A 12,284-nucleotide genomic window follows, 5' to 3' on the forward strand; every position below is an offset into this window, starting at 1 on the left:
AAAGCAGCTGCTTTGTCCATTAAGCCGACAACCCGCGCGCGGCTGATCCGCCTGCTTTGGCTCATCCGTAACTGCATTTTAGAGAACAATTCCCATCTGACATGTCGTGTTTCTCGCCCGATAGATTGCACAAAGCAATTTACATGACTGTAACGAGGGCTGCGTGGGACATACGAGAGCCTCCTTCGAAGGCTCTTTCCTGCGAGTGTTTTTCCCTGGATTGTTCTGGGGAACATGGTGCTGGTAAAAGGCAGGGGAATGACCTCTTATCTCGGCCCCAGAAGGCGACAGCGCAAACAAACCAGGCGAACAATATACAATGGTGACAATGGAAAAATGCCTCCTTGCGGGAGCTGGGACAAACAGACGGCATAGTCCTGTCTGCTCCAAGCTCCTGCATTCAGCCGGAAGCCTACAGATAAATTATCCTCATTTGCTCCGCTCTGAAGGCATTGGGAGGGAGCCTTCCAGAAAGCCCAAGTAATCTCTTCCTCGTGTTTGGAGAACCAGCCCCTGTTCCAGTAACGTTTCACAGACAGGCGGGGAAGAGCCAGCAGCCCTGACTTGCCATTTGGATGCTTGTCGGGGGTGAACTCAAGGCACAGGAATCCGTGCTGGGAACTGCTGACATGTTTAAATGGCGAGGAAGAAGCCAGACAAAGATGTTAGTGTCTAAAGCATGGAAATTATACCAGCCCCACCAGCGAGCAGGGACGCATCACAAGGAGATGCAGGGGCTGCCTGCGCGGTGGGTACCGGAGGGTGGGAGAAGAGAAGAAGGGAAGAAGACAGGTCCTTCCTCACTTCCCAGCCCAAGAGGAGCAGGGTGGCCCTTCCCTGGATGCCTGCCCGTGGCCGGGAGTGTCCCGGCGTGCCCTGGCACCAGTACAGCAAGGCAGGAGTTTGGCAAGCAGCTGCCTGAGCGCGGGGTGACACCGGGCATCCCCTTCGCCCAGGCTCCTCTGTGCCGTGGGTTTGCTCCGCCGCCCGGCTTGCTTGGTTTGGCAAGGGGGGTCAGGCAGTTCCCTACCTGACTTGAGAGTCGAATGTTTTTATTTCCAAACGGAGTGCCAGAACTTGTGCACTTTAGCTGTTCTTTGTTCTCCTTTTGGCAGAGAGCAGGAGGGAAGTGGAGGGGGGGGGGCGTCCCCTCCTTTTGTTTTTAAAATAGTAACATCAAGTCCTGGCTGATGTCATGAAAAAAAGGGGGAAGAACAAGTCTCCGAGGGAGTTTGGACTCCAGACGAGCATGATCCATCTCCTCTAAAACAAGGAGAAGCGTCCTCCCCCCACTGCACGGCATCGTAAGTCACTCAGTCCCAGGAAACACGCCAAGGCAACGCGTCTTGCCAAGCCAAGATTTTGTTTTTTCGGTGGTTAGAGCTTTATAGCTAAAACCTTGAGGTACTTCAAAGCGCAGGCAGAATGAAGGCGAGTGGCACCCGAAGCAGGACAAGCCGCCCTGGCTCCCCCTCACTGAGGCTTTCCCAGGAGCCATGCACTGTGCTTGGGCACTGCTCCCAGCGCAGGGTAATGGTCCTCAAGTCCCCCCAGAGAAAGAAAACACCACCATGACCTTTCTGCTGAGCTCAACAAGACATAAAGCCCACCATTGAGCAGACACGCATGAGGAATGGGTAGCATGTCCCCATGCCTTTGCACCGGAGGGAAACATTTTTGTCCAGACACCACTCGGTTTCAGACACCCCTTTGGCCAGGTATTTCCAACCAAAGCTTTAAGGACACATTTGAGGACATGTTTTATGAAGAGGCTTGAGGCTGCTTCGTCCACCTCAAGTCACTCCCGAAACAGGCTGCGAGGCAAGTTGTCACCACTGCGGGGGTCACCAGCAAATCTGCTTCACACGGCCCTTTCCTCCTCGGCTTCATGGGCTCCCTCCTTGGCTTCGTGGGGGCAACCACACGGGCAGTGGCCAGAGAGAGGAGGGACTGTGCCCTCTGCAACTCCTTCAGGAGCTGTTGGATCTTTGGTTTACACCTGAGCCACCTCTCAGTGTTACAAGGGAAAGTTTCCTTCATCAAAAGGAAGCTCTCCCATGCCCTCAGCCCATCACGTTACTGCCCAGCACGCACAGCTTGCTTTGGAGAGCAGCTGGCTGGGACTGATTTTTTTGGGGGGGTTTACGTATATATACAAGACTCCTGGTTGCTCTGTCCTGGGAGTGCTCGAAAGGCAGGGAGTTTTGCAAGGAGCAGCTCCTCTAGTCAACCAGCAGCTGCACAACTTCATCTGTCTGCTCTCCAGGGCTGCTGACCCGCTGCAGAGGAGACATGGAGGCTGGACCATGGAGTAACAAGACTGGTCAACACCCTCAGCAATCCTGCCACCTCCTTTGTCGGAAAATAAATTCTCCCCAGGTAAGGAGTGGCTCTAAAAGTTGACCCTTCGTACTTGCCCTACAGCTTCAAGAGAGATAGTACGTGGCTGTGAACCAGCAGCAGGTCCTTCACAACCACTGAGGAAGGCTGAGAACTTCCAGCAGGAGGGTCTGCATTTATCTGAATGCCATCAGATCGAGGTGAACATCTCAAAGCTGATGGCTTGGGATCCCAGTTGTGCTGACCTCCGTGTCAGGCTCCTGCAGCTGATGACGAAAATCAGGGCCATGAGGTTGCCACCACTCCGGTTTGACTTGGTGGCCATGTGCAGGAAACAGCCCTTCTGCATTTGGCGGGCTGCTGCCTCCTGTCCTGCCCTGCATTATTAATATATAAAGGGACCATTAAAGCTATTTACAGTAAAGAAATGTTCTTTAAACTGGCTTGCTGGGAACCGTAAGGGCATCACCTCCAGGCTCTTCCATAATTTTTGGTTTATATTTCAAGGAGTAGCTTGCATGTAGTTCAAGGAGCACAGGCACAGCTGTACGTACGTGGAGGAGTGACCCACAACGACTGGCCCACCTCAGACTAAAGGATTTTTCACCATACTGGAAAAAAACAGCTTTGCAGGTGGCGTTAGCAAGTGATGCTGAGGAAGGGCAGACATGTGCTCTTCTCGTTCTCCCGCAAGGCAGTGAGCACGTGGGTTGTCACGCCGAAAGCTGAGCACGCTTTCAGTTCTTTTGCCTGATCAGAGCCTGTGCCTGCTTGTGGCACCCTGGCCCCCTGCTCTCGCCCAACCCCAGCTCTGCGGTCACTTTCCCTCCCAGAAAACCCACGAAGCCATGTTGACCGACTGTGCTCTTGCACACCCGGCAATGGTGCGCAGCCTGTGTAAGCAGCGAACGCACACGAGGTGTCTGATGCAATTCGACACTTTTTATTTAAAACCTGTTTCAACATCAGCAAAAGCCGACCGATGAGCTGTTAGGTAGTATATTATTTAGTGACTCTGGAAATATATTTAACGAGGAGTGGCACTGTTTTCCCTAACCGTCCGCCACATGGAAATGAAGCTGAGCAACTGTCAGAATCAACTCTAAAAAGGAACTTTCAAGGGTTTTTGCAGCACTCTGCTTCTGCCCTCTTACAGCTTTTGGTCACTGCGAAGCATGGGTTACGGGCCAGGAGAGTTAATCCCTCCCAGCCAGCACCCACAATTGGTCAGTGGGAGAGGAGTGCTGGGAAAACAATTTTATCTGCTGCATGTTTAACTTTACTTATCTGAAGCTTAAAGCAAACTCTAGGCTTTCCCCATCTGTCAATAGAGCTTCATATGGAAAGAACAACACAGGAGAATTTAGTGCCAACCCAGAAGGTCAGAGGCTATATTGTGTTTAATTAGATTAAACAAAAAGTGACTGATGAGCTCCTTGCTCCCCGTACATTTTGCCTATAGCATATGGCATTCCTTTAATGTCTGCTTGAAGGAGATGTGCCTTTTTGGGACTGCCTGTCACCTCCCTTTCCCAGCGCGGACACTGGTGGAATTTGACTGGTGCTACTCCCCATGCATGGAGCCAGTGGGGTGCTCTTCCCTTTCCACGCATTGAGCCAGAGAGATAGGCAGTAACTGATTTAATTTGCTGAAATTATGGTTTCCTATGGTTTTATGGGACCAAACGTTCCTGGATATAGTGAGAGCTGGACCTGTATCTCAGTGGGTTTTATTAACTAGAGCACGCACCATTAGAGGCAAGATTAAGCAGCTGGAGCAGGGGATGGAGAAGAGTGGCAGCGGCATTAAACTAAATGTTTTTCCCACTTCTGAAAAGAGTTCCAGCCCCCTTCTCCCAGGAAGATCCTGAAACAGCCTAGGATCAGAAGAGATGGAGGAGAATGGTGAGGAGACAGTAGTGTCACCAAAGCCCACCACTTCCCCCGGCTTCAGCAGAGCTGCCGCAGCCCAGGGGCTTGCATGAGCGACACCCTGGCTTTCCCTTTGCTTCAGAGAAAGCCCCGCTCCTGCGGCACATCAACACCCAACCACCCCCGGCGCTCCCTGCAGAACTGAAACACGCCGGTGACCAGGCAGCCCCAGCCAGCATGTCCCTGGCTGCCAGTTCCTCGCCGAGCGCTGCGGCTCAGGACAAGCACCACGCCAGCCTTGCCTTGCGCCCAGCACCCTCGCTCGCTCCTCGGGCGCCAGGGTGTCTCCCCAAACCCCCTCCCGTGGGATTAGCGTGGGTGGGAGGCGCAGCGGGCCCTCTCTGCTCTTTGCTTTCACTTCCAGCTCTTCCAAAAGAAGAAGTGCAGCCACGATGCTGCTGGGAGCCCCCACGGGAAGGGGCTTTCGGCACAGCTCAGAAGGGCTCCGGGATGTTTCACTCACAAGTAGGAGGGTCGGTGAGTTGCTCCTGGTTTAAAATCAATGCAGTGAGTATCTGAGAAGGGCAGACTTTGTGCCGGAGAGCCCTCTTCTTTGCTAACTAAATAAGTTGGGGGGGAGCGTTTGCCCACAGAGTTCACTCGGTGTCAGCCTGCTCTGCGGCCATGCACACGCAGCCAAGGAAAAAGAGGCCATTTAGTTTTCCATGTTTGAAAGACTGAATGCGTTTTTCTTTTGGTCTTTAAAAAGTAGTTAAGGTTTCCCTAGTGATGATTGTTTCCCTTTGACTGGGAAAAACCTTGTCACTCCAGCCGCGGCGAGGAGGCCAGCTTTGTTCATTGTGCCAGGCACTGGGCGCGGAGGGCAGCGGGGCAGAGCTGGCAGGTACCGCGGGACGCCTCCTCCTCCTCCTCCTTCTGCTGCGTCCCGGCATGTGGGCAACCGAAACACAGCATCCCAGCCGAAAACCCTCCCGTGACGTGCTCTGGAGCGCGATGGCTAACGTGGTGCAGAGCTGGGGTCATGCTTTGCCATCTCTCCACCCCTCAAACCTCTCCCTCCGTCCAGGCAGCGATAGAAAGAGCCCAGTGACAGCTTCGGCGTGCACCAGGCTGCGACCGCTGACCCTGATGCTGACAGCAAGTGACAGCCCATATTTTACACTGTCTTCCTCCTATGCAAACTCGCCTCATCCTCGCCGACATGTTCGTTTCTGTACTGCGCAGCGGCTGAACAGCCTTGTTTTGGCCAGAGGAGCAGCTTTGGAGCAATGGGAGGGCTTTGGATCGGTTGGTTCAGTCACACAAGGCATTTAATGAAAACTTCAGCAGCTCTCCAAAAGCTGGCAGTGGCAATGCCAGTTGGGCTCCCGTGGCGGTTGTTGAGCAAAGATAAAGTGAGGCCCAGCAACGGACTTCACCCAAGTTAATAAAAGGGAACATAGTTTGATGACTGAAAGGCACTTCTGGGTGCCTACTGATTCTAGTTCAAATCCCCAAGCCCCGTTAAATAAATTATTTTGATAGCTGGGACATAGAAGCTTCTACTGGAGCACAGAAGCTTCTGGTACTTTCCAAGATGTCTATCCCATTTAGAAAGAGAAAAAAATCCCAGTACGTGCATTGTCTCTTTCACTTCAGATGCTCTGTTTTTCAGAATAGTCTCATTTCAGCCCGCAAGGATTTTGTCTCTGGCAGGAGAGAAGCTGCTCCCATCTGGCTTTGTGAGGAATACCCTTTTCTCCAGTGGGACCAGGGAGCGGTCCCACCAAGACCAAAGATCAGGGGTAGAGGGTCACAGAGTTAAAGCTACTGCCTTCCCTGCTGTCTGCAAGAGATCATCAGCATGTGTGACACAGGAGCCTCGGTAAAAACGCCTGGAAGCCAGGAACATCTGCTGGGATCATCGAAAAAATATTCCAGCATATTGGGAAAAAACAGGAGCTTGTTGCAGGCTCCCTCTTCCTGCTCGCGAAGGAGGCAAGGAGAATTAGAAGCAGCAAAGGCAGATGAGCGAGCAGCAGCCCTCCGGTTTGACCTCCCCTATCACAATGGAAGGAAACGGGGCGGCTGTGGGAGCCAGCTGCACAGAAGCCACCCGTCACCTACCAGGACGTTTGGAGACCTCCTCATCCGCAACGCACGAGCAATGCACGGCAGCGGCGTGGGGTCCACGTCAGCGCCACGCTCAGGGTTAACCGCTGCGGAGAGGAGAGGCGGCGTTAAGACCTCTCTGTCCAAGTTGGCAAAGAAGGAAAGAAGCGGGACAAAGCCAAAGCGAGAGCGAAAGCAAAGCTTGCATGAGAGCTTGGAGTGACGGAGCCTCAAAACTATGGCTGTCGCCATGAGGCACTTCTTCCTGATGGAGAGCTTCTCCTTCGGTAAAGCCGAAAACCTCCTGATGCAGATCAGCCATAACTGACTTTCTCGTAAAGCTGGTTGAATTATTAATTGCCAGCATCAGACACGTTCAGCCTTCTTTTCTGAGCGGGAACTGATCCGTATCTCTGGAAATGTATTTGTTACTTATTAAGCACACACGAATAAGGTTTGTTAAGCAATTTTCAGCTTGGAGAAAGTAAGCGCATAATTCAGAAACAGCTAATCGCTTTTGGTGGACTGCTACTCAAGCCATACAGTCCTTCTTCCTCAGCAAGCAGCTAGCTTTTAAAAGCCAGAAGATCATAAAAATACTTGCTAGTAGCCAAAAGAGAACCTCAGTGACTTGATTTGGGAGAAGAGTCCCAGAGCGCTGCAGACCATCTGTGCAACACGCTGGTGCACAGAGCTGTAGGCAGCCAGATCAGGCGTCCAGCTGAGAAACGTGATGTGCCGTCCAAAGATCTGACCCCGTATCAGGGAACTTGTCATCAGCTGTGATGGAAACTGCCCTGTTTCCATCTGGAGACTTGTGTTTGATCCCTTTCCCAGTTCCAGAGTATTCACCACTGTCTTTCTGGTTCAGAATGCCATTTCTGCTCATTGGCTTCTCCATCAGCGCAAGTTGGGGACATGGGTTCCTAAGCTGGCTCTGGTGCTTCTCACTCTCATGCTGCCAGTGGGGAAGGATCCCCGCAGCCTTCCCAACCCTGCCACTGTAAATCCCAAACTACTGCTAGCTCCCACATACCCTCCAAGACCAGAATATGTGCCCTTCTCGACATCAAACAACTGCATCAGTCTCTGGTCACTTTAGTTGGAGTCCATCCAGCTCAGCAGCCTAAAAGCCAGAGCTGCAGTGTGGGATATGGAAGAGATTCAGCTCCTAAAAGTCACAACAGAGTGTCCCGGTGGGCAGCGGTTTGGTAGGGCACAGCCTTCCCGTAAGGAACAACCTTCACACAAGAGCTGTGCTCTTACACGCAGGGAGCTGGGATTGCAGCTGTAGGCTTTGCCAGGTCTCCCTTGGGGGATGTCCCAGATGTCTGAGTCCTTTGGGAAGGGGGGTCCCTGGCACAGGGCATGTTGGGAAGCAGCCTGGTGGATAACACAGGTGCTCAGAGCAGGAGTAGATAGTGAAGTCCCACTTATTTCCAATCTGGCTTATGTAGACTGATCAACAGAGTTACTCACAGGATGCAGGCTGCTGAACACCCTCTCCTACAATTTGAAGGCAAGTTTTTAGGAATTTAAACCAGGATGCTACATTTACAGTTTGCTTAGAGGTATTTTGGGTCAGAGACACCAAACGCAGAACTAGCACCACTGAACGGAACAAAGCAGCTGCTAATACTTGGGGTTTGAGTCTGATTTCTTCCTGCCTACTTCTGGAGGTGTCCCAGAAGGGCTCGGGACTGAACTGGTCTGCTCTCCGACATGGGCCACAATGAAAACTGCAACGCCCAGAGCTCATATACTCAAAGATGGGGGTTGTACACGGATTTCCTCCCTGCTCAATGCCCTCATCAGGCACATACCATGGTGTGATGCTACATCACTCATCCGTTCAGCCTGACATACAACCAGGCAGGGTGGACATGGACCAGGCAGCGCAGCCACTGACTTCCAGTGCTCTTGTAGCCATCTGAAGTTTCTCCTCTAGCATTAGCATGGAGGGCATTGATACAGATACCATAAACACGACACCCAAGGAACATAACGTCCGTAAGCCCTGACGATGAACAAGCAAGGTTGAGCAAAACCAAGTCACGCAATGTTAGTGAAGCAATCTGCAGGAGAAGCTGGATGAGCAAGGCCTGGCTTTTAGACTTGAGCTTTCCTGTTGCAAAAACCCCCAGCCGCTGCAAGCTGGTCTTGGATGCAGAAAACATTTCCATTGCTGCTCCCTCGCTCTGCCTGCTCATGGAGGAGCTAGCTCGCTGCTCTCACACCATTTGACCATAACTCAACTTCACTTTGTGGAATATGTGAGTGAGAAATGTGTCTCTCTTCCATGAGCAAGTCAAATGTTCAGATGCATTTTAAGTGCCTTCAGCTGGAGTGGGAAGGCAGAGAAAGAAGGAAAGAAAAAAAGGGCCAGGCTACGGCTGCAGTATTTTGTTTAGAATAAAAATTTTTGAAAATTAGTTACAAGCCCTGAACATACTCATGTTTACTGGGTATGTGAAGTGTAAAAAGCTGATTTAGAAGAGCAGTTATAAGTTTCATAAACATGACTAAACCCTAAAGCTGAATGTTCAACAGGCGTGACCTCTTAATTCGCCTTTAAATCAGTTTACCACTCTCATTTGTGTTTGGAGTCTCTCATGTTTGGATAGCACTTTGATGATTTAAAGTACTATTTAGAGTTTTATTGTCTCTCCTGCTTCGGAGCTGGGACCGCAAATCCTTTGCTAAGTGGCTGGAGGAGTTTCTGCTTGCACAGGAGCTGCTGGGAGCACCAGCCTGCCTCAGCCACAGCTTTCCAGCATCCTCAACACGCCACCATGGGATTCGCACCTTTTCCTTGGCAGCTCCTAAATATAATCAGCAACCAGGAGAAAATCCTCCAGGCGTGGAAATGCAGTTTGATACTCCTTAGTTTCAAATCCTTACAGAAGGAGCACATTAGAAAGAGAAAGACGGTGGTTTTGGGAAACCTCTTTGCCCAGAGAGGGGCAATGCAAGCAGCCAGGATGCTGCAGGTGCGTGCCGGGGCAGCACCCACCTCCTGTGCCATGCAGCATCTTCCCCGCAGCTGCAGAGCTGCTGCGGATGCCCCGCACAGTGCCCAAAGCATCTCCCCGGGTGATAACGCGCAGCGGCCGAGGGGTCTCTCTTGAGCGGGAGGTTGGGTTCCATATCCCACGGGCTCCGGTCTTCAAACAGCTTTGACCACGGGTGCTATTGAAAACCAAAAGTGGTCTAGACATGAAGGCAGAGGCTTGTTACGGGCACCCACAGACCGGTCCCCCCTTGTGCTGCAAGGTGATGTCTTGGCAAGGGCAGTGCAGGGCAGCTTTTACAGCCCTCTGCATCCCTTCCTCCCAGCACCCGGGCTCACGGAGGGCTTCTCTCCACCAGAACAAGACAGACCTAACTTTGTTTGCCACAAACTGCTTCTGAGCCCACCTCATGGGCACCCTAGAGCCTTTCCTCTCTGCCAGCAGTCCAGTTGCACTGCTCCGAACAGGTCGGGGAAGCACAAACCTTGCGCTTTAGGAGAAGCTGCTCGCAAGGACTCCTTCCTTGCTGGACACATCAAGCAGGGGCTGCGCTGGAGCCAGAGGCTCCCAGGAGCCCGGCAAGGCCAAGCTAATTACAGGGCTTCAAACAAACACCGAGCGTCTCACACGCTCAGCCGCTCATTCCCGATTCCCCGCACAGCAGCGTCAGGCTGAGAACAGGGAGTGTAACCCCATCGACTTCGGCCAGATGACCCCGTTCCCCCTCTGTGCAGATCCAGACCCTGCAGTACCCACGCTGCTTCAGGCAGGGTGCTCATCACTGCCGCAGCCGGCAGCGGGCTCAGCTGGCCTGGCCAGGACAAGTGGTGGCACAAGCTCCGCGGAGCAAGAGCACCGGCTGCGCAAGGTGTCGCGCCGCGTGGGTACGAGTGACCTTGGAGGACAGGGCGGAGGGAGGAACCCACGTTAACAGCACGCTTCAGCTCTCCCCCCGGCCCGTTGCAGCAGAACGTCTGAGGGCAAGCAGACCTCAGCACAGCACCAGCAGTGCTTTTATCCTCGGCTTCATTTCCAGAATTAAAGCCCTGCGCACGCCCCTCAGCCATTTCAGTTATGAGTCATGGAGAAATGCCAGCTTTAGCGACGCAGCTCGACTTCTGCAGGGCTGGGTACGTACCTTCGCCGCCAAAGCCAACGTCCTGCCATGCCTGCGTGGTGCAAGAGTATCCGACGAGCATGCCGGTGCCGGCTGGGTGGCCCTGTGCCGGGGAAAGGCCAGCGGGGCGGTGGAGGAAGAAGCCGTCACGGCATCAGGCAAGGAGGTTTCTCGCTAGTGATAAGCCACGGGGGGTTTCCTACACTGCTTCTTTTATGCTGCCTTTGAAGCTTGCACGGGGAACTGGCAAGTCTCGCTGCACCCCGGCACACCCCTGAGCCCTCAGGGAAAGGGACGGGATCCTCGGAGACACAGAGAGGGTTACCCAATCCTATATCCCAGCGCGGCATGTGGGGCTGGATTTTCCAACCCAACCATGCGCTGACATGCAGGGGTGGGGGAGGGGGAAGAAAAAAAAGGTTTCTGCTCTTAACTCTGAAGAAATTGAGGAAAAACCACCTTGCTCCTACATAAACAGCCTCGATCAAACGAGGAGTCTCCCGTGAGCAGGTGTGTGCGATGCCGCAGAGATGCCATCTGGGAGGACGCCAGGTTTTTGGCAGGAAGAGGAACGTAGAGGCCAGCGAAGGAATTTGCTGCTTCGGTGCATGTACAGCCTTCCACAGGGTGCCGGGGAGGAAGCGGTTTGTCTAACCCAAAGGGGAAACGCTCGTCTGAAACAGGAAAATGGAACTTTCTTTTGAGCATTAATAATGGAAAATCACCTCTGTAACGGCTCTCTGTTGAATCCTCTGGCGTGCAGAGGGGAGAGGATGCCGGGGGAGAAACACCCTGCCCCGCTATCAGCTCGCTCGGGACCCCAGGAAAACCGAGGGGGGCTGATGCTGGCACAGGGGCAAGGTGGAGAATGCTGGGGGCAGATATCCACTCAGCTGGGGCAATGGCACTCTGTCATTGCCCTGGCCAAGCAAATGTCCCCCCAAAAACCTTGGCATCCCCCTCCCATGCAGAAAGAGAGAGGCTGAGTACCACAGCAATGCTGGCAACACGCCCGACGCACAGAGCATCACCTAAGGATGACGCAGGCAGGTTCATCACTTACAAAGAGAGATCCGATCTCTCCTATTTCTTTTTTAAGTGAAATTGTTTCTGAACTAAATATTTATCTTGAAAGAGACTATTTTCAAGGCACGACGTGGTTTATGGACATAACGCCAGTGCCAGCCCCCAGGTACTGATTTAGGAAGCAGCGGCTTCTCACTGATGAGCTGCAAATGACTGCAATGTCCTTTAAAGAAGTAGAGATCACGAGTTTCATATTAAAATCCAGAAAGCCTTTCTTGGAAGAGCGCTGTTACAGTTGAAGAGGATGCTTAAGCCACTTTCTGCTCCAAAAAAGGACAAGAAGATGAAGGGCAGTTATATCTAGTGATATAATTGTGAGGGCACTGGTGGAAGCGATACAATGAACTCATTATAAACGTGGGTGTAGCAAAGCCAGAGTTTAGCTCATTGTGTCTTAGCGTTTCTAAATATATTTTGTCTTGGAGGAAGAGCAAGGGAGCAGAGAAATGAATGTAGGGAGGACGCCCAGTTCTCCAAACGACTGGGGTTTTTCCAGCAAGGTGGGAGCCCACGATCTCCAAGGCTGCGTCTGTGGGCAGCAGCTGGTTGCTGAAGCCCTCCTGCTGCCGGTGACTATGTTTAGCTCCTCTTAGCTAACCTCACACCTCTTAGAGGGTGAGGGAAGGAGAAGAGGAGGTAGAAAAACTTAGTCATCTTCTCCCCTCAGACACTTTGCTGTTCATTTTTCTTCAGCAGCACATGAAGCACTTTTAGTCACTCGGTCTCCAACAGGCTTTTTTCTAATT

The 12,284-nt window shown here is 52.5% G+C and overlaps 1 protein-coding gene across 2 annotated transcripts in view; it reads right to left on the reverse strand.

Annotated features, from left to right (window-relative positions):
* The window catches only part of ITPKB (inositol-trisphosphate 3-kinase B), a 65,241-nt gene that overhangs the window by 14,789 nt on the left and 38,168 nt on the right, over positions 1-12,284 (reverse strand). The gene's annotated exons all lie outside the window — the stretch shown is intronic.

The sequence above is a fragment of the Tauraco erythrolophus genome, chromosome 2 (assembly GCF_009769465.1).
Source record: "Tauraco erythrolophus isolate bTauEry1 chromosome 2, bTauEry1.pri, whole genome shotgun sequence".
Taxonomy (NCBI): domain Eukaryota; kingdom Metazoa; phylum Chordata; class Aves; order Musophagiformes; family Musophagidae; genus Tauraco; species Tauraco erythrolophus.